Consider the following 24714-nt stretch of genomic DNA (forward strand, 5'->3'; position numbering starts at 1 on the left):
TGTCAAAGCTCAGAAAGTGATTTATCTAACTGTTAGCGTAGAAGATGGACAAGGTCACCACAGAGTGATTAATGGGCCCCAACACTTTGTACATATTGTACCAAATCCTCCTTTTATTTAAAAAGGACAAAAAAAAAAGAAGCATTTCTGCCCTTGTTTTATATGAATGTTTTGCATGTATGTTACCTGGCCTCTCCGTGGAGACCTTTGTCACCTATCATGACCTCTTAATTTGTCCACAGGGAGAGCGTCATGGTGAATGAAGTCTTTGTTGGGCGAGGGGCGCTCTGTGCTGCCACCATCCATTAATGAGAGTCAGCGGTCTCTAGGATCAGCCGCAGTTCTGTTAGGAGGAGGCTACTGCGCATATGCGGCTCCTCCGGGCATCTTTCGCCTCAGAGAAAGAAGGGCGTGTCCTGGGACTCTCTCCAGGCTTCCTACCATAAAAGGCCCCACAGGTGTCCCAGACACCTTGTATAACCATTAACCACCGGTTGTCTAGTAGAGCAAAGTGACGCACACCTCTAGGATGTCATTGGCAAACGCAGGATTTCTAGAGCGGGGTTTCCAAATGCTTGATTTTAGAGTGAGTGTGGCCTGTCCATGAAGAGGGTATAATTAGCATTTAACCAGCTTTAATATTTGTCATACAAAGTATATTGTGTGTCAGAATTCCAGCATATACAGGACCAGCGATCACAGTCATTAGATGCGGCAGTAAGGCCATCCTGTCTGAGCTGAATGTTTTTATTTTAGATGTGGGCCCCATTCCAGAGTATTAGAGCAAGTCCGGGAGTCTGGGGGAGCAGCAGAATAACCTAGCACTGCCCTGGACATATATGTACATATTTGGCTCTATAGCAGCACATCCCTAACAGTGAATGTTTTCCAGATCTCCTAGTTGGTGCACAGGTTATTTATTACTGGCTGATGCATGTTAAAAGATCCACAGGTGGTGCTAATTATTTCATTTGTGATACGGAGAAGAACATGCAGCACTATTAAAATGACCTTACTATTTCTATTGTGGTCATGGTGTGAGCTGGGGAGGGGGGTTTCCAGGCAGATGGAAACCCCCCTGCATTTGCCTATGGATGTATTTGTATAATTTTGTTGTTCTACTTTGCCGCGCACTGAAAATTTTGATTGTGATGCGCATATATAGTATCAAACATTTATCCACTATATATTGCCCCATTCCTTATTTCTCATGCACCATAAATAGGTGCAACCTCAGCCCGTCCCAAAAGCAACAGTTCCCCAGTGCCCAGGTACTGCCTCTACTTTAAAAAAATATATATATATGACAGCATGTAGTGACCAACTTTTAATTGGTTCTATGATCAAACAAACTTGACCTATGCTTCTGAGGACTGTACGATAGTACACATCACATAAATGATGTGGTCACTTCACTCCGTAAACATCGCGGTGATGAGCTCCTTTCGGAGCCCCTGTCCCTGCGTTTACTGTTTGATACATTCGGGCAGTATGTTATTGCTGCGAATAGCTGTGACAAGGAATTACAATTATTGGGTCTGATACCAGATAATTGATACATTTGCCCCTTAAAGAGGATAGTGCTGCAAACTGAGAAGATAGGCCTATTAAATCTTATCTACTGATGTGCCCAGCTATAACGTGGCATCACAGCGCTATCTCTCACGCCACGCATGGCGCGCCACACACCACGCCATGAGTCGCGCCACAAAGAAAGTTTAGTAGTGAAAAAAGTCATTACGTCTAATACAACATTTTGCCCACCAGATGTCACTTTTCCTATCAGCATGCGTCTGATTTCATTACGTGTAATACAACATTTTGCCCACCAGGTGTCACTTTTCCTAAACTACATAGCGCATGCGTCTGATTTCATTACGTGTAATACAACATTTTGCCCACCAGGTGTCACTTTTCCTAAACTACAGTAAATAGCGCATGCGTGTGATTTCCAATGTACCGTACGGTATGTTCTGTATCACCGGCCGATGATTGTTTGACAGAAGCGGTGATTCGGTACACTATACAGTATTACAGAGTTTTCCACATGGAATCAGGAATGTACGGTATAATAAAGCGGTAGAAGAATGTCTAATCCAGTTTGAAATCATTAAGCTCTGTATTATCCACTGACTGTGCGGTTGAAATCATACTGTGTTTGCGCAAATGTAAATACTGTCGGCACTGTCCCAGACTTAGACATTAGACTTTACAAACTACAGAACTCTAGTAATGGGTGAAGCGTGTGGCCTAGCGGTCTAATGCCTAATCTCACTGCTTCTCCCCTCTTCTTGTTCCGTGGGTTCGAGACCTTGAAAATACAGTATGTTTTTTTAATTTATTTTTAAAATCTTCACTTAAAATATTCAGTATTCAATACAGTACATGTGGAGCGCATGTCTGCCCAGTGCTTCGGGAGTCAAACAGCGAAACTAGGATTTTTATTATTGTACATACAGTACTGTACCTTAGAACGCAAACTTGCATCAATGCCAGCGCTGACATGAACGTGGACATTATAATGATTTATTATGACCATCAAGTGGCAATGGGCCCTGTTAAAGAGACTGGTTTCTGTATATCAAACTGACTGCGTGTTTAAACCGCAAAATTGCGTCAATGTCTGCGCGTGCCCAGTGGTCGGGTTTTAATCACAATGGAATGTGTGCCGCATGTCCAGTGGAGCCAAGCCATACATTAAGTAGCGCTATTTTATGGCACATGCCCAGTTGTCTGTATTGCTAACAGTACTGTTGAATTTTCACACTAGTGTCATTCTGCACTGTCCAAGACTTACCGCACAGTATACACAATAGTAAATTCATGACTTCATAAGGTGCTACAGTAGTGGACTAACAGCAGTTTGTAGGGCAGATGCAGAGCGCAAACTTGCGTCAATGAAAATGCTGTCCTAGACTTGGAAACTTTAGTAATTTAATATGTTTAGTAACTGATAGTTGACTGTGTATAAGAGAGGGGTCTCTATAGTACAAACTGACTCCGCGTTTAAACCGCAAAATTGCGTCAATGTCAGCACATTGCGTTGTGGTAACTTATAGCCAGTTCTGATGGGTTACGGTACAAATAGGATCTCTGGCGCGTGCCCAGTGGCGGGGTTGCAATGCATTGCCAGTGGTGCTGCGCCATAGCCATACCCTTGTAGCACTATGGCTATGTACTGTACGCCATAGCGTACAGTATGGAATATCATACTGTACAGTAGCGGGTCATGATTCACACACAGTGAAAGTGTGTTATTATTATTACACTGACTGTGTAATAATAATATTAAAAATAAAAAGTGTAACCTTGACTGTCTAATAATAATGAAAAAAAAGTTTAAGATTCCTGGTTTCGAACCCGGAACCGGGTTGTACAGACGTCTGCAATGTAGAAGTTCGATTTCTTACCTCTACGCTACAGACGCCTGAGTACTTCATCGTATGGTACTGTAGATGTCACATAAAGTACTGTAGAGGACTAAGAGAGACTTGTGAGCAAGGGCTTAGGTGATCCGTCTTGCTTACACTTCTATCCTTATGTTCGAGACCTTGATAATTGAATTTATTTTTTTAATGTTCACTATAGTACTGTAGTCTTGTTATCCAACCCTTACAAAAATCAATCTATTGTACTGTAGATGTGCCCAGCTACAGAACTGTAGTTTGTTGCTCCATACGGTACGCCATACAGTATACCGCATTGCTAGTTGCGCGCTACACTGTAGCGTATTGAGTCTCATATCACTGCGCATGCCCAGTTGTCTGTATTATACGGTACTTACAACTGTAGTTGTAAGTACAATACGGTAGACATTGTAGTGATTCCCTGACTCTAGGAACTACAGTACATTAGATGCAGTAGTCTAGGGGGCTAATGCTTAGCCCTACTGCATCTACCATTTTCTTGTCCCGCTGGTTCGAGACCTTTAAAGTACATACTGTATACGGTAATTTTATTTTGTTTTAAATCTTCACTAATACATTATCCAGAAATTCTGGTATTTCTATGCCACAGTACTTTGACAAAAAAGTCTAACCTTGGTAATAAAAAATAAAAAGTGTAACCTTTCAAGCTTCGAACCCGCAAAAGGGTTGTACAGGCAGCGTAATGTATTGGTTTGATTATTTACCATTACACTACAGCCGCCTGCAGTACCAAGGTTGCACCTGGCTTGAGTGTTTCCTACAATACTGTACGTCATCGTACAGTATCTCAGGCGCATGCCCAGATCTACTGTATACCCATGTAGCGCTTTTTTTTTTTTTTTTTTTAAGTCTTCGCTACTTTTGTTCAGTATTGTTATCCAACCCTTACTAAACTCAGTACATTTTATATATTAGGGGGTAAATGTACTAAGATGGTAGTGCTATAAAGAAGTGATGTTGCCCATAGCAACCAATCTGATTCCAGGTATTACCAGTATCTTCTAGAAGGTGCTACTGTAGATAAATGCTAAGTACAGTAGAATCTGATTGGATGCTATGGGCAACATACAGTACAGTAACTTCTTAAATAGAACTCCCATCTTAGTAAATTTACCCCTACAAGTTTCACTTTTTCCCCCCAATTTTTTTTCTTTCGCCCCCCAAAATGAAAGTGAATTTTTAGTGTGTTCTGACTTTTTAAAAAAAAAAAGTTACGCAGTTTACAGTACCTTTAGGGGACGTTGAAGGCTTCCCGCAACATTGCACCCCAATTCACCAAATTTTTCCGCCTGCTATTCATACAGTAGGCAAAACTTTTTAACATACTGTCTTACTGTACATTGCATTGACTTCCCGCCTACGGTAGGCAGAAAAGCTTTCAAATTGAATACAGCGATAATTTTACACCTGGCGAAATGACGTAATCTCCGAAACATTTTTTAGCCAATCACGTGTTTTTGCTCCAATGGGTGAAAAAGTGCCAACCAATATTCTCCCAACTGTCATCTCACAGGCTGTGTTTGAAAAATGACAGTTGGGAGCTGATTGACTGACACCTTATCACTTTTTTATCACTTCTCACTGTCTCCTAACACTGCTTAGTACAGTAAATAGACCCCTTGGAGTGAAAATACCAGACCGGCTAAAAAAAGTAAATAGACCACCCCTAAATTGAAAACGTCCCTCAGTGTATACAGTACTGTATGTGTACTGAACTGTATTCTACTGTAAGTGCCGGGCAGCTGTAAAATCACTGTGATGGGCAACAGGGATACTGTACAGTATGTGACTGTGGGCGGCAACCCCCATCGGCCGGCGCGCCCCTGGTGAGTGAAATCCTGGCCAATAGGACGATACACCCCTGCATCTGTGTGTTATTGACTTTTTGTACCTTTTTAATGACAGATGCACGCGTTGGGTCTCAGGCGCACTTAAAGACTGAATTACATACAGTACAAACACCAATTGTATAAATTAATGACAATCTTTATTTAACCTACAGTAACATGCTTTACAGAGGGGGGGGGACTTCTTTAGCTTTCAACCCCTGTAGTCCTCTACTGTCACACGCTTCTTTCTGCCGCTGGCATGTCCTGGAGTTCCAAGCTGGACACGGACATGACTACTGTACAGTACCTACAGTAGGAGGAAAGAGATGACGTGAGAACAGTCCTTCCTCAATGCTGACTGATACGCCCTACTGGACCGAGGACTACACAAAAAGATTAGGCTTTTAAGTAGGGGTGAGCGGGTTCGGATTTCTGAAATCCGAACCCCCCCGAGCCCCCCCCCCGATCCGAGGCAGATCCGAGTCTGGCTCGACTTTTCCCGCCTGACTCGGATCTGAAATCGAGGCAAAACGTCATCATCCCGCCTTCCGAGTCTCGCGGGTTTTGGATCCTATATAAGGTACCTGCGTCGGCGCCATTTTCTCACTCGGCTGTGGACAGTGAAGAGGGAGGGTGGGAGTTAGGGCTGGCTGGGCTGTGTAGTGTAGTGTAGTGCAGAGTAGTGTTGTGCTGTGCTGTGCTGCGCTGTGCTGCTGTGTCCACTACTTCAAAGTCCATAGGGGCTGGCTGGACTGTGTTGTGCAGTCAGTTCTCCAAAGGGCCTGTGTCCACTCCAAAGTCCTGTGCAGTGTCCCAGTCCTAAAGGGGTGCTGTAGTGTTGTCCAGGGGGTGCTCTGTCCATCAGGGGTGCTCCCCCCAAGTGCTAAAAAAATAATATTTTTTGTGTGTTTGTGAATTGTGTGCGCAGTAGCCGCACGTGCATCAACAAAGTAGTGCCAAGTGTGCGCCTGTGTCATAAGTAAAGGGCCGGCTGGCTTGACCGTTAAAGGGTGCTGTAACCCCCAAAGTACACTCCAGTCCAAACCAAAAAAAAAAATATTTTCTGTGTTTGTGAATTGTGTGCGCAGTAGCCGCACGTGCATCAACAAAGTAGTGCCAAGCGTGCGCCTGTGTCATAAGTAAAGGGCCAGCTGGCTTGACCGTTAAAGGGTGCTGTAACCCCCAAGGTACACTGCAAACCAAAAAAAAATTATTTTCTGTGTTTGTGAATTGTGTGCACTGTGGCTGCACGTGCATCAACAAAGGAGCAGCGCCAAGCGTGCGCCTGTGTCCCATAAGTAAAGAGCCGGCTGGCTCATTTCTTAAAGGGTGGTGTAACCCACAAAGTGCACTACTCTCCAGCAAAAATAAAAAAATATTTTCTGTGTTTGTGTGCGCTTTAGCCGCACGTATATATCAATATAACATAAATGGAGGACCAAACTTTCTCCGATAAAAATAAAATAGGGAAAGATCAAGAACCACTTCCTCCTAGTGCTGTTGCTGCTGCTGGGAGTTGTTCATCATCCCAGAGAGGAAGTAGGAACATCACTACTTTTACTAAACAATTGACCCTCCAACAGTCCCTAGCGATGAGGAAGTACGACAGCAGTCATCCTGAAGCAAAACGTATAACTGAGGCCTTGACTGCTATGTTGGTGTTAGACGTGCGTCCGGTATCCGCCATTAGTGCAGTGGGATTTAGACAATTGATGGAGGTAGTGTGTCCCCGGTTCCAAATCCCGTCTAGATTCCACCTGCATCCTCAAAGCAGCAGTGACAAGCGTGCGTCTGTCTGTTAAAGGGTGGTGACACCCTCAAAGTGTGCTACACAAACAATAAAAATATTATTCTTTTTTTTTCTGTCTTTGTGAAATGTGTGGGCTGTAGCCGCACCTGCATCCTTAAAGCAGCAGCGACAAGCGTGCGTCTGTCTGTTAAAGGGTGGTGACACCCTCAAAGTGTGCTACACAAACAATAAAAATATTGTTCTTTTTTTTTTCTGTCTTTGTGAAATGTGTGGGCTGTAGCCGCACCTGCATCCTTAAAGCAGCAGCGACAAGCGTGCGTCTGTCTGTTAAAGGGTGGTGACACCCTCAAAGTGTGCTACACAAACAATAAAAATATTGTTCTTTTTTTTTTCTGTCTTTGTGAATTGTGTGGGCTGTAGCCGCACTTGCATCCTCAAAGCAGCAGCGACAAGCGTGCGTCTGTCTGTTAAAGGATTACATCGGTGACAGCATCCAAGTAGGCATGTCAGACAGTCCGTACCTGTACTGGCAGGAAAAAGAAGCAATTTGGAGGTCCCTGTACAAACTGACTCTATTTTACCTGAGTTGCCCCCCCTCCAGTGTGTACTCCGGAAGAGTGTTTAGTGCAGCTGGGAACCTTGTCAGCGAAAGGCGTAGGAGGTTGCTTCCACAAAATGTGGAGAAGATGATGTTCATAAAATGAATTATCTACTCTTCCAGGGAGACCAGCCTCCAGAACGTACAGAGGGACCTGTGGTTGTGGATTCCAGCGGAGACAAATTAATACTCTGTGAGGATGAGGATGTACACAACACTGAAGAGGGTGAGGAATCGGTGGATGAGGAGGATGAGGACGACATCTTGCCTCCGTAGAGCCAGTTTGTGCAGGGACAGATTAATTGCCAGCTTGTTTTGTGGGGGCCCAAACGAACCAATCATTTCAGCCACAGTCGTGTGGCAGACCCTGGCGCTGAAATGTTTGGTTTTTTAAAGTGTGCATGTCCTGTTTATACAACATAAGGGTGGGTGGGAGGGCCCAAGGACAATTCCATCTTGCACCTCTTTTTTTTCTTTGCATTATGTATAGTTTGGGGCCTAGTTTTTCAAACTGCCATCCTGTCTGCCACTGCAGTGCCACTCCTAGATGGACCACGTGTTTGTGCCGCCCACTCATATCTCTTAGCATAGTCATCCAGCTACCTCGATGCAACCTTTTGGACATAAAAACACTATTGTGAGGTGTGAGGTGTTCAGAATAGACTGGAAATGAGTGGAAATTAAGGTTATTGAGGTTAATAATAGCATAGGAGCAGAAAAACCCACAAATTCTGTGATTTTAGCTGTATTTATGCTTTTTTTCAAAAAAATACAGATCCAAAACACAAAACCCAGAACCCAAAACACGGAAGGGTGGTTTTGGCAAAACCAATCCAGATCCAAAACACGAAGAAAGATCCAGATCCAAAACCAAAACACAAAACACGAAAAGTTGCCGGTGCACACCCCTACTTTTAAGTTAAAATCATCACTGGCACTTTTGGCCTCAGGTGCAGAGTTTCACCTATACCAGGTGCAGACTCTACCGTGCATCAGAGTGCAAGGTCCACTGTACGCCCTGAAGAAAGGAGGATAGGCAGAGACAAACAGACAGTAAAAGACAGACACACAGGTTCTCACCGGAGATGCTCTTGTTCTTCATCCTGCTTGATCCCACACACCCTGTACTGTAGGAGAGAGAATCCGCTGTGCAGGGCCCTTCCCTGCTCTAACAGTGTCACACTAATCCACTTCTCCACATTAATATATGCCCTAACTAACCAGACTAACAATTTTATTAATAACTAATTTGTATTATAATTAAGCCTGGTTGTGAAATACTGTAAGCAGTGCCCCTAGGCCCACAGTAATATAATAATATAACTTTACTTTATTAACATCCCTTATCATGGGATTTATCCTGTGGAATAAAAACAAGTTTTAGTTTACTGTCATGTAAAATCAGTGCATTATTAATATACAGTATATATATATTTTACAGTATGTACAGTACCTCGTAGGGCCAAAAGTCCATCCCAGTTCCTTACGCATCCGTTTGATGCTGGAACAGGAGATGTCCAGGTCACATTCTGCTTTTAGAATACGTTTGATTTGTAAAGCTGTACGCTCATCATCCTCACAAGTCAATTTGTGCACAATCTTTTTGACGCTCCTACGGTAGAACACATAAAGAGCATATAGCAATTATTGGACAGTTAGTGTTGAAATTGGAACACAATACAGTAGCAATCTAGCAACATACAGTATACTGTAATAAAAAAAGGTTGATGTAAAGTACCTACCATGTGCATTTAGAAGGAAATCTATATCTGGTCCACGTTCTCTCAAATGCATGATAGCGCACAGTCTGTAAACTAACAAGAACACCACACTCTTTCAGCCAGGCCTGGATCTGTCGTGTTGTTTTGTGTTCTTTTTTCATGCTTGCAATTATCTTGCTGATGGCTTTGGTGATTTTTGCCATGTTTGACGACAAAATCTGTGTAAAGAACAAGAGAAATACGTTACAGTACTGTTGCTGAGTATACAGACTGAGTACAGTATACAGTACATACAGTAATGTAATGTTCAGTATCTTAAACACAGGGGGGTATTACATTCTTACTGTACATCAGCCGTAACATGTATACAACGGTATATACTGTACTGTACAGTATAACCAGCTAGTAAATTTCATTTTGCAGGCTGTGTTTAATAAATGATAGTTTTGAGCTAATTAGTGATATATATTTCCCAATTTAATCTCACATCAAGCTTTCATACAGTATGCCCCTAAATACGCAAATATGCATCTACCGTATGAAGGAGACAAACAGGACAATAAACACAGCAATATTGCGACTGAAACTAAGATGGCCGCCGAGAAAAACAAGATGGCGACGGTCACTCACGGGAGACTATGAGAGGCAGCGGGAGGCTAGGGAACGATCGTTGTGTGTGTGATAGTTACTCCATACACAAATAAGCCTCTACGGGGATGGGTGAAGGACGGGGCATACCGAGGCAGCGGCACGATAAACACAGCAATATTGCGACTGAAACTAAAATGGCCGCCGAGCAAAACAAAACGGTACAGTATATGCATTGAAAACTCGCTGCGCAAATCAGCGTCTAACACAGCAAACTGCAAAATGACTGTGAACCTAGCAAGCTCCCATACTTACAGTACCAGCGGGTTGATACTGTAGGAAACACCTGTAGAAGCTCAGGGTACAGCAATGAGCAGCAACAACAGTGACTTAGAAGTCAGGCAGCGTTGCAGGTAGTAGTAGCTCAAGGGTTCGTACTGTTGATACGTGCCGATGAGACAAACCGAGCAGCAAGTCCGTACAGTTAAGTAGCAGATTCACAGTGTGGATACACTGGATAGACAAAAGAATTCCTTCCCCCAGAAAATCTGGTTGGTGTATTTGAAAAATGCACTTCCTTGTGGTCCAATGGCATGGCAGAGTTTCGGCGGCAACTAGCTGGTACTGTAAGTACGGTAGCTTGCTATGTTTTTGCAGTTTGCTGTGTTAGACGCTGATTTACGTAGCGAGGTTTCAATGCATATACAGTACGGTACCGTTTTGTTTTGCTCGGCGGCCATTTTAGTTTCAGTCGCAATATTGCTGTGTTTAACGTCCCGCTGCCTCGGTATGCCCCGTCCTTCACCCATCCCCGTAGAGGCTTATTTGTGAATCCAGTAACTATCACACACACATACCGATCGTTCCTAGCCTCCCGTTGCCCCTCATAGTTTCCCGTGAGTGACCACCGCCATCTTGTTTTGCTCGGCGGCCATTTTAGTTTCAGTCATAATATTGCTGTGTTTATCGTCCCGCTGCCTCGGTATGCCCCGTCCTTCACCCATCCCCGTAGAGGCTTATTTGTGAATCCAGTAACTATCACACACACATACCGATCGTTCCTAGCCTCCCGTTGCCCCTCATAGTTCCCGTGAGTGACCGCCGCCATCTTGTTTTGCTCGGCGGCCATTTTAGTTTCAGTCGCAATATTGCTGTGTTTAACGTGTGTTTGCATTATTGCACCACTTTGCACATTTAACTTGAGACTAATGGTTTTAATGGTCATGTACACACTAAGTTTTGATTTATGTTATAAAAATAGCAAATTTGGCGCTCTACTTTACAGTACTGTACTGTATATCAGTTGAGATATTCACACATTTTATTACTGTTGAGCTGACACCTACTGTACCTTACCGTACAGTATATAATTAGGGAGTGTTTTTTATACACCTGTATTTATCATATTTATTATCTTGTACCTCTATACAATCTCACAATAGTGGTTAGTGCTTTAACAGTTTTAGCGCTGTGTAATCTCCTATATTTACCTGTATATACTGTATAACACACGCACAGTCTTAGGAGACAGAAAGTGCAGTATGAGTACTGTAATTGTTTACAGTGTTGTAATGTGAAACATTTACTGTATACAGTACATGTATTTCCACTATTTTACTTAACATTGTATTTAGTGTCTTTATACTTGTGTATTTCAGAGTGCACCGAACTGTCAAAATGGTGAAGAGCAAAGGTTTTTACAGCGGAAACGAATCTTGCCCACTTCCACTGACCAAAAGGCTGAGTGCACTAGTCCCACAACGGTCTACAAGCAAACCTTCCAAGAAGAAAACAGGTAAGGAAAATTTACAGGTACCTCTTCTAGTCAAGGCAAGGAAGAATACAAAGGCGAAGAACAACACTTTGCAAGTGGACATCAGAGAAAATGGACCAGGGAACGTGGAGCAACCCATGAACGTCCCGAACCAGGAGGAAACACCAGTCATTTATGGGCCAGAAGAAGTGGACACCTTTGAGCCTCTTGTTGAAGATGTATCCTGCTCACCAACTCGGCGAAAACTGTCATTCCAAGAAGATAATGCATGCACATGTAGCTGTGCCAGGATGGTGAGAGACCTCGCCGGAAAAGTTGGTCAACTGGAAGCGAAAATTGACAACTTGAAAGAAGAGCTGAAGGAAGGGCTGAAGGACACCATTGCAGAAGCAGTGAAAGAAGCAATCAGGCAAAGTAAAGAAGAATGGCAAGAGGCCGCTGCCCAGAGTACCAGGAAGAGACATGACCAGGCAATCCAGTATGAAATGGTCACACCGGATGAATTTGAGCCTGAGGAGAACGACGATGATTTCAACTTGGAGACTGTCTCTCAGACTCAGACTCCCACTCTCAGACACAGTCCAAGGGACGTAGCCATAGTGCACAAGGCTGAGACCGCATATGCGTTGTCGCTGACAGCCACCATAGCCACAGTATGAAATCACTATTCAGTGAAATACAGAGCCCTCTCTGGGCACTACAGATCCCATTGTAAACCCTCCACTGGGCATGCGCATGAAATCCCATTGACAAAAGCGCAGACATTGACGAAAGTTTTGCACTATTGAAACACACAACCTGTTTGTAATGTCTTACTTTTAAGCAGCCTTTTAAACAACAACACTACAGTATTACAGTACAGTACAACACTACTAAAGTACAGTAGTTTCACTATAGTGTCAGTGACAGTGACAAAAAAATATGTGATATCCACCCAATTTACTGTAAGTTTAACAGTATGGCATTCTGTACAAGGCATTCAGTACAGTGGAGCACTCGCCACCCAGCGGTTAAGCACTATATTACATGCAATTACAAAAGTGGAGCACTCGCCACCCAGCGGTTAAGCACTGTATTACATGCCGTAGCATATCCTTCGTTGAAGAATACCACGGTATTCCACAAGTCCATGGCGCGACTCAGAGGCCTGCAAGCCACGCCACAAGTCTATGGCGCGACTCACGCCACGCCATGAGCAACAAAATAGCTGGGCAGATCTGTACCCTACTATTTAGTTCAGTGTATTTTGGAAACAACTATGAGACTTCTCCCCAATATTTTTGAGTAGTAATCATTAAGGGGTCTATTTACTAGGCAGTGTTAGGAGACAGAGTGAAAAGTGATAAGAAAGTGATAAGGTGCCAGCCAATCAGCTCCCAACTGTCATTTTTCAAACGCAGCCTGTGAGATGACAGTAGGGAGCTGATTGGCTGGCACCATATCACTTTCTTATCACTTCTCACTCTCTCCTAACACTGCTTAGTAAATAGACCCCTTAGATTGTTCTTTGCACAGCACCCTATTGTGTTTGGTATGATGCATTTCAGTAAGTTTCTCTATAAACAAAAATACTAATATCAAGGTCTTATCTTTATCTGTTAATAACCAGTCTTGTTTTATTGTGTTTGTTGCCAATTGTAAAGTGCAACAGCACACTGTAACCTGGCACTATATAAGTAAATGTTAATAAATAAAGTTTTGACAGCTTATAAATTTGGAAGAACCCAACTGCCACCTAGTGGTCAAAATTAAAGTTGAATAATGCATGCCTAAAAAATTGTTATAACCATGCCATTAATGCTAAATCCACCTTTTCCTCATTAGACAGAAACACTGGGGTCTGATTCACAGGTGCGCACAATTCCGATGTTTGCACAATTGAGCGACTATTTGCTGTTGCGCATGCTCAATACATTCAGAAATCCCCTACAGCACATGCGTTACACAGAACGTACTCTGTTGCATATGGATCCTCTGGCATTAGGAAGGGAAGGGGTAAAGCCATGGGCTTTACCTCACCGTCTGGTGTCTGGGAGGTGGCTTGAAGTGAACGGAAAAAAGGCCGTCTCACGGGCGTGTTATGGGAGTGTCGCCCTTTTAGTGAAAGCGGATGCGTGCTCATATGCACAGAGGCCATGTTTAGCTGGAGATCAGTAGGAGGCACTGCACCAGCCATAGTCTGGCGTAAGTGTTGATGGTGAACGTGGTGATGCGTAAAAGGTGGATTGTTTAGGAACAAGGACAGTGTTGCTGCGTCCATGGGTATTGAAAGTAGGCATTTCAGGGCTAGTTTACTCCGGTGCACACCAGTACACGAGGGAAACCATGTTGCACTGTGGGTGGTGCAAATACATATATTTTTTTGCATGCAGGGTAAATTCTGGCTGCTTCTGCATGTAGCCTACAAATGCTGGGCAGCTTTATTGTTACACTGCAATTTAGATGTCAGGGCCTGATTCAGACCCGCTCGCGAGCGCTGAGCGCTCGCTAGCGGGTCGATGTTGACAGAGGCGGCTCCGTCGTGCGCATGCGCGAGACCCGAATAACAACGGCCAAGCCGTCATTATGGGTCTTGCACCAAAGGGGGCGTGCTGTCGATGGTGATTGACAGCACGTCCCCTTTGGTGGGCGTGCCGGGGGCATGGCTGCCCAGACGGAGGCGTTCCCATGGGAATGCCTACCATCTGGGGCCGGCCCCACTGACATCTATCAGAGCCAAAAGCACTCCAGGGCTTGCGGCAGCGAGACCCTTCCGAAAGGGTCTCGTCGCCAGCCCGAGGGTCGCGATGGTCTTGACTATCGCGACCATCATTTTGGCCGCTCGCTATAGCTGTGTGTGGTCACCCACAGCTATGCGAGCGGCCAGGAGGCCGCTCCAAAAAGTAGGAGGGACGGCCCTGATTCAGAGCGAGCACTCTGTCAGAGCGTCCGGCTCTGAATCAGGGCCTCAGGGCCTGATTCAGAGCCGGACGCTCTGACCAGAGCACTCACTCTGAATCAGGGCCCTCCTACATTAAAATGGAGCGTCCTCCTGGACGCTCGCATAGCTGTGGGTGACCACCCACAGCTTATGCGAGCACCCATGATGATGGTCGCGATGGTCAAGACCATCACGACCATCGGGCTTGCGACGGAGACCCTGCGGTAGGGTCTCGCTGCCGCAAGCCCTGGAGTGATTTTGGCTCTATCAGAGCCAAAATCACTCCCACTGACATCACTAGTGATGTCAGTGGGGCCGGCTTTAGACGCCTCTGTCTGGCAGCCACGCCCACCAAAGGGGGCGTGCTGTCAATCAACATCGACAGCACGCCCCCTTTGGTTCGAGACCCGGAGCGACGGATACCCCGTCGCTAGCCGGGTCTCGCGCATGCGCATGACGGAGCTCCCTCCGTCGTGTGCACGCGCAGTGAGGTAACATCGACCCGCTTGCAAGCGTCCTGCGCTCGCGAGCGGGTCTGAATGTCCCCCTCAGTTTGGACACAGCCCTCCCTAATCTACATCTCTCAGCACATGTTACACCTGCCCCACCTGCAGTGCAGCATGGTGTTACCAGGATGCACAGTTACTTGCTCTATCTTACTCTATTCCATACTTGCCAACTCTCCCTGAATGTCAGTGCAGTGGCAAACGCAGGATTTCTATAGGGGGGTTTCCAAATGCTTGATTTTACAGTAATTGTGGCCTGTCCATGAAGAGGGTAGAATTAGCACTTAACCAGCTTTACAATGTGTCATACAAAGTGTATTGTGTGTCATAATTCCAGCATATACAGGACCAGTGATCACAGTAAGCCATTAGCTGCAGCAGTAGGTCCATCCTGCCTGAGCTGAATGTTTTTAGTTTAGATGTGGGCACCATTCCAAGAACATGCAGCACTAGTAATATTCTACTATATTATTATTTCTATTGTGATAATGGTGTGGGCTGGGAAGGGGGGTTTCCAGGCAGACGGAAACCCCCCCTGCGTTTGCCTATGCAGTGAGACCCCCTGAAATATCAGCAATTTCCCTGTCTCCCTGAATAGTTTAGCAATCTCCCTCATTGCATCTTACAGTCATTATGAAGCTGTCATTTACAAAAATAAACAGAGATATATACTTTTAAATGGGATCATTAGTATCATTTCCCTGCATTGGTTATAAAGCACAATGTTCTCTATGGCTACAGGCATTATCTGGAAAGTATCAGTGTGTTTTCATCAACAAATAGATCTTACTGACTGCTTTGGGGCTCATTTACATTTGGATGTAAGTCAGTATTATGACACGCCCCTCAGATGTAGCAGGACACGCCCATTTTACCACCGCACTCATAGGTGCTGCTTTCACTCTCTCCCTGAAATGCTTTTTCAAAAGTAGGCAAGTATGGTCTATTCCCAAAGCTGAATCAGGCCTAGTGTTTCCGTCCAAGCTTCTTGTTCTCCCTGGTAAAGGCCGCACAACACATACAGATATAGGGCTTTAACTTTATTCTGACTCTTTCCACCATAAGGGCCTGATTGAAAGTCACATGCTGTGGCAATATGAGCGCAGTTGGCGGATGTTTTAAGTGATGGGCATGCATCTGCGTCGCACTGAGCAAATATGTTACTGCACCGAGATGCAGAACGAATTTTGATGCAGGCGATTCAGAATCCTTTGTAACTCAGGGCCCCTTGTATAAACAAACGTAAACACCAGCTGCATTCTTCCTTTAGTATCACCGTGATTCAAACGAAAATGCGTCTAGTATTTATTAATACTTACCCCTCCGGCGAGGTCCAGCAAAGTCCACCTCGTCGGCAAGGCACTCCGCTGGGCTGCTGGCAGCCTAACGCCGCCAGCAACGGGGTCTCGTGTAATGCGCATGTGCATGACCCGGCAGTGCCTGGAAGGCTTCGCTGAAGCCAGAAGGGCAGCGCCGGGTTCCCATTGCCATCAATGGGGACCACATCGCTCTCGCCATCTAAACATGCTGTGACAAACCGCGGTAATCTTAGATTATTGCTGTTTGTTAAATACAGAAAGGATGATATAACCCCCTTAGTGAGCGCTAAAGGGTTTATTATGCTTAGTTTATAAATGGGCCCCTCAGTCGCCTCTCCACTTGCAGCTGAAGGGGCATAACTGAGTGGCAACGGGGCGTTTGCATATAGGCGAAGTTTCGTGAGTGGCAACGAAGTAATGTAGATGGATCTGCGGGTTAAGCATGTAGACGGAAGACGGATCTGCGGGTTAAGCAGAATTGCACAAGCACTGAGATAAGCCTGTTTCCAGGGTCTCTTACACCAAGAACAGGGATAATGCCTGTGTGCATTAATTATGATGATGACTGCTATGAAATGAAGAGTACACGTAGGGGCGGTGCGGTGGCGTAGATGGGTATATCTTGGTTTAGTGGAAAATACTGTATCTGCCTTTCTCTCTGCGCACACGGGGTCTTATTTAGACGTTGTACGCTATACCGGTGTTTTTGAAGTTGAGTAGTTATCGGCCGTCGACTGACAGGGAGTATTTGGGGGAGGTAACGAAGAGTGTCGGCTAAAAACGCAGGTGTGTCGCAACCTTTTTTGGGTACAAATCACATCTTGCATCTGCGATCCAGTATGCAGTGAACATGGCTCCGGTGTCGCAGTTCCATCTGCGTGACCAGAGAGTTACACAGGACTGATGACACTTAATGATCTGTGACTGATTCTGCATTCGCAGATGTTTGGATTTGCAAAGATGCCGGTGGGTGCGTCTCAATACATATCCCGGTAGCTGCAACAATTGCATATTTTCGGACAGCAACTGTGCATGGAATCGCAGTGGCAGTAGCGTGCAACTCTAAATCAGGCCCACAATGCAGGTGTAAGTACATTATACTCTCCATCCACCTCCTAATGTTTTTATCAGACCTTTAAGGCTCCCATTACTACCAGTCTTCTTCCAGAAGAGCAACATCTTATGAGTGACTTACACTTAAGAAAGCTATAAAACCCAATACTATGGTATCCTACAAAATAAAGCCGCCTGACCTTGCATAAGAGTTATACGACCTATAAACATATTCCAGGGTCAACAAGACTGGACATACTGTACTGCAACTGGATCATTATTCTAAGCTGTTATATTATAGGTTCTCCAGTGTCACTTGTGTTTCTTGTTTCTCTTATGGGTTTGCTTCAGTACCTCCTTATATATTCACAAACTTGGTGGTCTTTTTCCATAGACAGTGACGGACTGGGCCATGAAGGGCCCACCTGGCAATGCAGTGGTGGGGGTCCAAGCTTAAGGGGAGTAGCCGGCTGCCAGAGGGGTTATGGCCAGCCATTAAATAGTTGAATTGGTCAACTAATAGAGAGGACATAGTCAGCCTACAAAGAACAAGGCCCCTTGATTGGCAGGACGGCTAATATTGGTGTAGTTTCCACAGAACCAAACCAAGCACCAAGTTCATCCATGGTCCTGCTCCACCAAGTTACTGACTGTCTATTAGAGTAACAATGAATAATTTGAGTGCGCAGTCTGGATCCTTACCCCAAGAGAAAAGACCCACAGACAGTGGGGCCCACCGGGGATTTCCCCTGTACACCTGTAGTTTAACTTCCCAATATGAGGTTTTGTAAGTCACAAGCACTCTGCAATCACTTCACTACACAGCACTATAACAAGAATAGTCTCCCATATCTTCTTCTATCCTTCTACACTTGTGTCATAACCATCTATCGCCTTCCTTGATAACTTTGCGGCCTGGCTCCTTCACATCTTGTCCTTTCCTTCTTCTCTTTGGGTGATTACAATATCCCTATTCCTGTCTTGCCATCTCCTCATGGATGCACCAACATTTTTTACGTCCAAATTTGAACTTATTGTACTACAATCTTCTCTGTTCCTCAAGTCTGTGGCCTGGACATGGACATCTTCTTCTCCATTATTCCCCACACCCAGTCCCTATACCACTCCTTCTTTCATCTTTGTAGTGTTGTTGGTATGTCCACAGCCTAACCCCTACCACTCTCCCACTTTCTTAACCAACTTCCTCTGTCTGTGTTGCCCTCTCTTGTTTTAACATAATTTTTTGGAGGGGAGGTTTTCCTAGTGATTCCAGCCTTGGACTGAGCAATCTACGACTGGTTGACCTTATGGATGTCTGCGTGTCTCCCTGCTATGGTGGAGATGCCAGTGCAGGTTATTGAAAAATAGGGGTGACTCTACAAAATTTGTATCCTTATTTTTCACTACAAGCCTACTCTACCTATCTACCTATGGCTGGCTATGATATAGAGGGCAGGGTGATCCCCACACAGTTTTTGTCAATAATTATTGTGGTATTTTTCTTCTTCTCTTTTTTACACTATACAAGACTGCACAGATTTTAGGGATCTGTACATGCTTGCAAACTACAATGTGATTGCCACAGGGGTTTAGAAACTGCTGGAGATCAACAGTGGGTTCTAGTTAGAAGGTCTAAATTACCTTTAGTATATACTGTCTTTTCGGAATAGAACCCTACGTCAATCAGCGGCATGACTGTAATAACAGCAAGCCTGCCTCTTAGTAAATTTACCCCCTCACTTTTAGATTGTAAGCTCCCACGAGCAGGATCCTTCTTTCTTTTGTAGCCTCAACACACCCTTTTCCCTTGACTTATCCTTGCCTTCATGTCCCATACTGTACAGTGTAATTCAATTTTATCCTTCTGGTTTTGTTGCTGTTTATCCAATTTTTGCTGCATCTTGTTCATGTTCATCTATAGTGATCTCTTCTATGCCTGCAATAAAGTATACTACATGTGCTCTGTGCTATCTTGGTATGTTATGGTTCTGTTACCCATGTTGTACAACCGCAATATACAGCATTCCAAATTTTTGCAGTGTCCTATAAATAAAGTAATAAACAATAATAATATATAATAATCTAGATACCACACTAATGTCTTTGCATGCACAGTGGGTGCTGGCTTAGAGTTTACATCATGGCCCAACATTTGTCCAATTTGTTTGTGAGTCTCACAAATTTGACCCCTGTCTCCTAGTCTTAAAATGGCATGATATTATAAGCCCAGGAGACAGGGAGCAACTTCCTCCTACCCTCTATTACGTTGGCTATGCTGAATGTCTTCTTCAAATAAAATTTATTGAAGCATTATACAGATAAAAACATCAATATGACACATTAGCAAGAGTAATGAAATAGCTTAAAACATAGCAAAAACAAATTAAGAATATTAGTAGGGGAGACATTATTATCATGAAGCTAGGATGAGGCATGAATAGACTAGGTAAGAGGAGAAAGCACTGCCTACAGAAGTACTTGGGAGGGGTCTTGTGCGTAGACTTGTGTTTCATACCAAAGGTTTAAAAGGAAGCAACGTCATATACCTTCTCTTATAGGGACAAGTTGAAAATTAATAAAACTTTCACAGCAAAATGCTGTGTATACTTTCCTTTCTGAAGGGAAGCCTTCAGCCAGTCCATCATAAGGAGGTTCTTCCTCCAAGAGTAGAAGAAGGAGTCAGGATCCACGTGTGGAGAATGTAGCAGATGCTGAGATAGCCAATACCGATTTCTTCCCCTAGAAACTTGCAACCCATGAGGTAGTATGCTCAATACAGCTCACTCTGGAGTCAGTGGTAGATCCAAAACCCTTGGGAAATCTTTATACTCACTAGATGGCTCTCAGCACTGAATGATGGAGAGTACTTGCCATTTACCAAGGCTAGGAGTTACCAATCTGTGAATGTCATAACTTTCCAGCACAAAATGGTGCATTGTAAAGTGAAATAGCAGGTGTAATAGTGGGGTTCAGGCTTGCATCATATTGGGAGGTCTTTATTGTATTGTCACCAATAATTTGCAGGATCTCTATTATTTTGTCTACAGGTACCATTTGGTCTGAAATCTATTGTCACCAAAGATTATGTTAGTCTGCAATATATTGCCACCATAGATATTGGAGATTTACACTGTATTGTCACCAAAGATATTAGTTATTAGTGAGTTCGGTACTGTATTGCCACCAGAGATATTGGGTGTCTGCACTGTATTGCTACCAGATATATTCGAGATATATTGGAGATCTATTCTGTATTTCCACCAGAGATATTAGAGGTCTGTACTGCATTACCTAGACAAATTGGAGGTCTGCAGTGCATTACCACCAGAAATAATGGAGGTCTGCACTATATTGCCACCAGAGATATTAGAGGTCTGTACTGTATTGACACCACCAGAGATACTAGAGGACTTTACTGTATTATCACCAGAAATATTAGAAGTCTGTACTGTATTATCACCAGAGACATTAGAAGTCTGTACAGTATGGCCACCAGAGATATTAGAGGTCTGTACTATATTGCCACCATAGGTATTGGAGGTTTGTACTGCATTGCCACTAGAGATATTGGGGTATGTACTGTATTACCACCAGAGAGAGTGGAGGTCTGCACTGCATTGCCACCAGTGATATTGGAGGTCTGTACTGTATTGCCACCAGTGATATTGGAGGTCTGTACTGTATTGCCACCATAGGTATTGGAGGTGTGTACTGTATTGCCACCAGTGATATTGGAGGTCTGCACTGCATTGTCACCAGAGATAGGGGGTCTGTTCTATATTGCCACCCAATATTTGTGGTCTGCTTTTTATTGCCAGCTGGGATCCAGAAAAATACTTCTGCTATAGAACACAAACCTCCTGCCATATCAATATCTATCTAATGACATTATAAAATATGATGTGAATTTACCATTTTGCTAATATTTATGTAGTAGGAATCTCTCTCCATCTCGCTAACCTTACTAACTGTAAGTGTAATATCTGGCAGCCTACAATGAAAGCCATTAAATAAAGCTATGAAATAAAATTGGAAAATCAGTCAAAATAGTTTTGAATTTCTTTGCAAAGTGCCTGAACTTCAGTGCAAAATTATATAAAAATGTTGGTTAGTAGGGTAAAGAAGTCATATGTCTAGACAGACCGTTCTAATAAAACAAAGTTTTACCAGCTGACTGAAGGAAAATTAAACAGTTAAACAAATGACCTCATCATCCTACAAAATCTTCTAGACGTCTGAGTTACAGCTGCCTTCAAGAACAAACAGTGTAGGTTAATAGTGTATTGGTTGTAGCTGCTTAAATAATTTTTTTTTAGAACCTTCTTTTTAATCGGTAACAGATTTAATTATAGCATTGCTGCAGCTTTGTGTGTGGGTGGCAAACAATATGCATTTTGTAGTGCCTTACAAATTAAAAATATTTCTTTTATATGTGGTCAATGTCCAGATTGTTTAAACAATGTGAAAAATCATCTGTTAGTAAATGTGATTTAGACCCTGAAACATAAAATCAGTCAAACATCGACCAAAGTCGGCTTTTAGTAAATATACTCCTAGGCAGTGGCATTACTAGGGGGGGTCGGGCAGGGTGCGTGCCCTGGGCGCCGTTGGACCGGCAGCGGGGGGGGGGCCACGGTACCGGCCCGCCCGCCCTAGTTAGCCAGTGTACCGCCGACTGCAATGAGTGCGGTCAGCGCTACACATTTACACAGGACCGGCGCTAGGCTTCCAGCGCCGGTCCTGGGCTGCACGCCTGAGCCCGTTCCCTCCCCCTGAGCGCTTGCCCAATAGCGCCAGGAGGCGGGCTCAGGCTGTGCATAACACACGCATCCGCCGCCAGCGTTGGCGGCGATGCGTGTGTTAAACAGCAGCCAATGAGAGTCAGATAGACTCTCATTGACTGCTGCAGCACCCACTGCAAGAGCCGGGCTTCCGTCCGGCTCCTGCAGTGGGTAATGGGACTGACGTCATGACGTCTGTCCCACGATGCTGAGCGCGCCAGCCCGGGCAGGAGCGGCGTCGCGAGCAGGACCAGGACCAGAGATTCAGGTAAGTATATTTTTTTATATATATATATATATATATATATATATATATAATTTTAATTTTTTTAACCTATCTGCACAACGGGGGAGGGGGGTGGCTACTACTGGGGGGACCTCTACTGGGGGAGGGGTGGCTACTACTGAGGGGACCTCTACTGGGGGAGGAGTGGCTACTACTGGGGGTGCCATTGGGAGGACCTACTCTACTGGGGACTACTACTTGGGGGGGAACTACCACTGGGGGCATTATAAAAGGGGCCTACTACTAGAGGCACTGCACTCGGGGGACCACTACTGGGGGCAATAATAGGAAGGGCCACTACCAGGGGGCACTGGATAGGGGGATCACTACAGGGTGCCTGCATAAGGTGACCACTACTGGGAAAACTGCATGGGGGGGGACTACTGCTGGGGGCACTATATAAAGGGCACTGCATAAGGGGATACCGCTACTGGGCGCACTGCATTGTGGGGACTGCTACTGGGGGCACTGCATAAGGGGGAACACTACGTGGGGCACTGCATTTGGGGGGCCACTACTGGGGGTACTGAGTAAGGGGAACTAATTGGGGACTGTATAAGGGGGACCACTACTGGGGATACTGTATAAGGGGCACCACTATGGGCCTGCATAAGATGGACCACAACTGCATACTGGGGGTACTGTATAAGGGGTACTACTGGGGTTAAGGTGCATATGGATAGGAATGTTCAGCGTGAAAATAAAGGGGTGTGTCATGTTGACACGCCCCATTTTTAAGTGACCACGCCCATTTTTTTCCCGCGTGCACATCTCGGGATATTGGGAGGGGGGGGGGGCTCCCTTTTCAAATTGCCCTGGGCTCCAAATACCCTAGTTACGCCACTGCTCCTAGGACATGATGGACGGAAAATGTGAGATGTGAGTTTTGAATAAGAGAAAACCGCCACGAATGGAGAAGAAACCCTGGCCTGACGGAGAGCGTGGAAAGAGCTGCCAGAGAGAGAGAACAATCAGCAGGATTCATTAGAGACAGCTAAAAGTGACAAGCGGAGAGTGAGAGATAGGTAGGAGCCAGTGGCATATCTATAATGGCTGCAGGGTGTGGGGTCCGCGGTGGGGGCCCACACCGCACACCCTGCCGTTGCCATCTTCCCGGAGATTTGCGTATGCGCAGTACATGTGCCCAGAGACCCGCGCTTGAGCAGTGGACTCACACAGAGGCTGCGCATGGGACCCTCCTCTCCTATAATCCGCCCCTGATAGGACCACATACGTCTTATATTAAATAGAATATAAAATATGGGTTAACATTTATTTTTGTAACTTATTGAGAGATAAAGGGTAAATCACAGCAATATATAGTGTTATGTCTTATTTACAAACATAAGATGCAGCAAAATGTCTATATATTGGCCCATACGCAGAGTTGTACACACCATAGCAGCTGTAGCGCCCCTATCTGTACGTAATGTTCACTCTAGGTCCCGCAGCGGGCAGGGCGCCGGACATAGAGATAGGGCACTTCTGCGTGCGCCTGAAGGCGCGTCCGCGGCCGAAAAGGGGGCATGGTCAAAGAAAAGGGGGTGTGTCTTTATGAAGCGTCCCCTGTTCGACACTCCTGGGGGAGTGCCCGGCACTTACCGGCAATCCTGGGCAGCCCCCAAGCGCTGCGGCCACTAAGAATGGTTGCCGGGCGACCCACGGGTGGAGACAGAACCCGCAGGCTGTCTCAGCGGGGCGCCGCGCTGGAGGGCAGGGTGCTTTCTGCCCTTCAGAAATAGGGCAGGGCGCGGCACCCCACTGAAACAGCCTAGCAGAATCGCTATGTACGCTTCATTTCAGGCAGACAGATGTCTGATAAGTTTAGCTCTGAATCTCTTGGGGATTTTTGAGTTAATTACAGTAAAACATGCCATGGCATTCAGTGCCTGATACAGCTTGGACCGCAGTTGCTAATACGCACGCAATCGGCCGGTTGTTGTGTTCTGCGCATGCATATGCATTGCAGTGTGCGTGCGCGAGCCGGATACTACGCAGACCCATCGCAGAATGATTGGCAGGAAGTGCCATTTGTGGGTAGTGACAGGGTGGGGTGGTCGGCCGAATGTCATTTCAGGGGCATGCATAAATTAGCCACTGCGGTACTGTACGCAGCCTGAGGCCTCATAGCGTGCGTGGCTGTTACTAATTTCTGAGTAAG

This window comes from Taudactylus pleione, unplaced genomic scaffold (genome assembly GCF_031769625.1).
Source record: "Taudactylus pleione unplaced genomic scaffold, aTauple2 ptg000068l, whole genome shotgun sequence".
Classification (NCBI taxonomy): domain Eukaryota; kingdom Metazoa; phylum Chordata; class Amphibia; order Anura; family Myobatrachidae; genus Taudactylus; species Taudactylus pleione.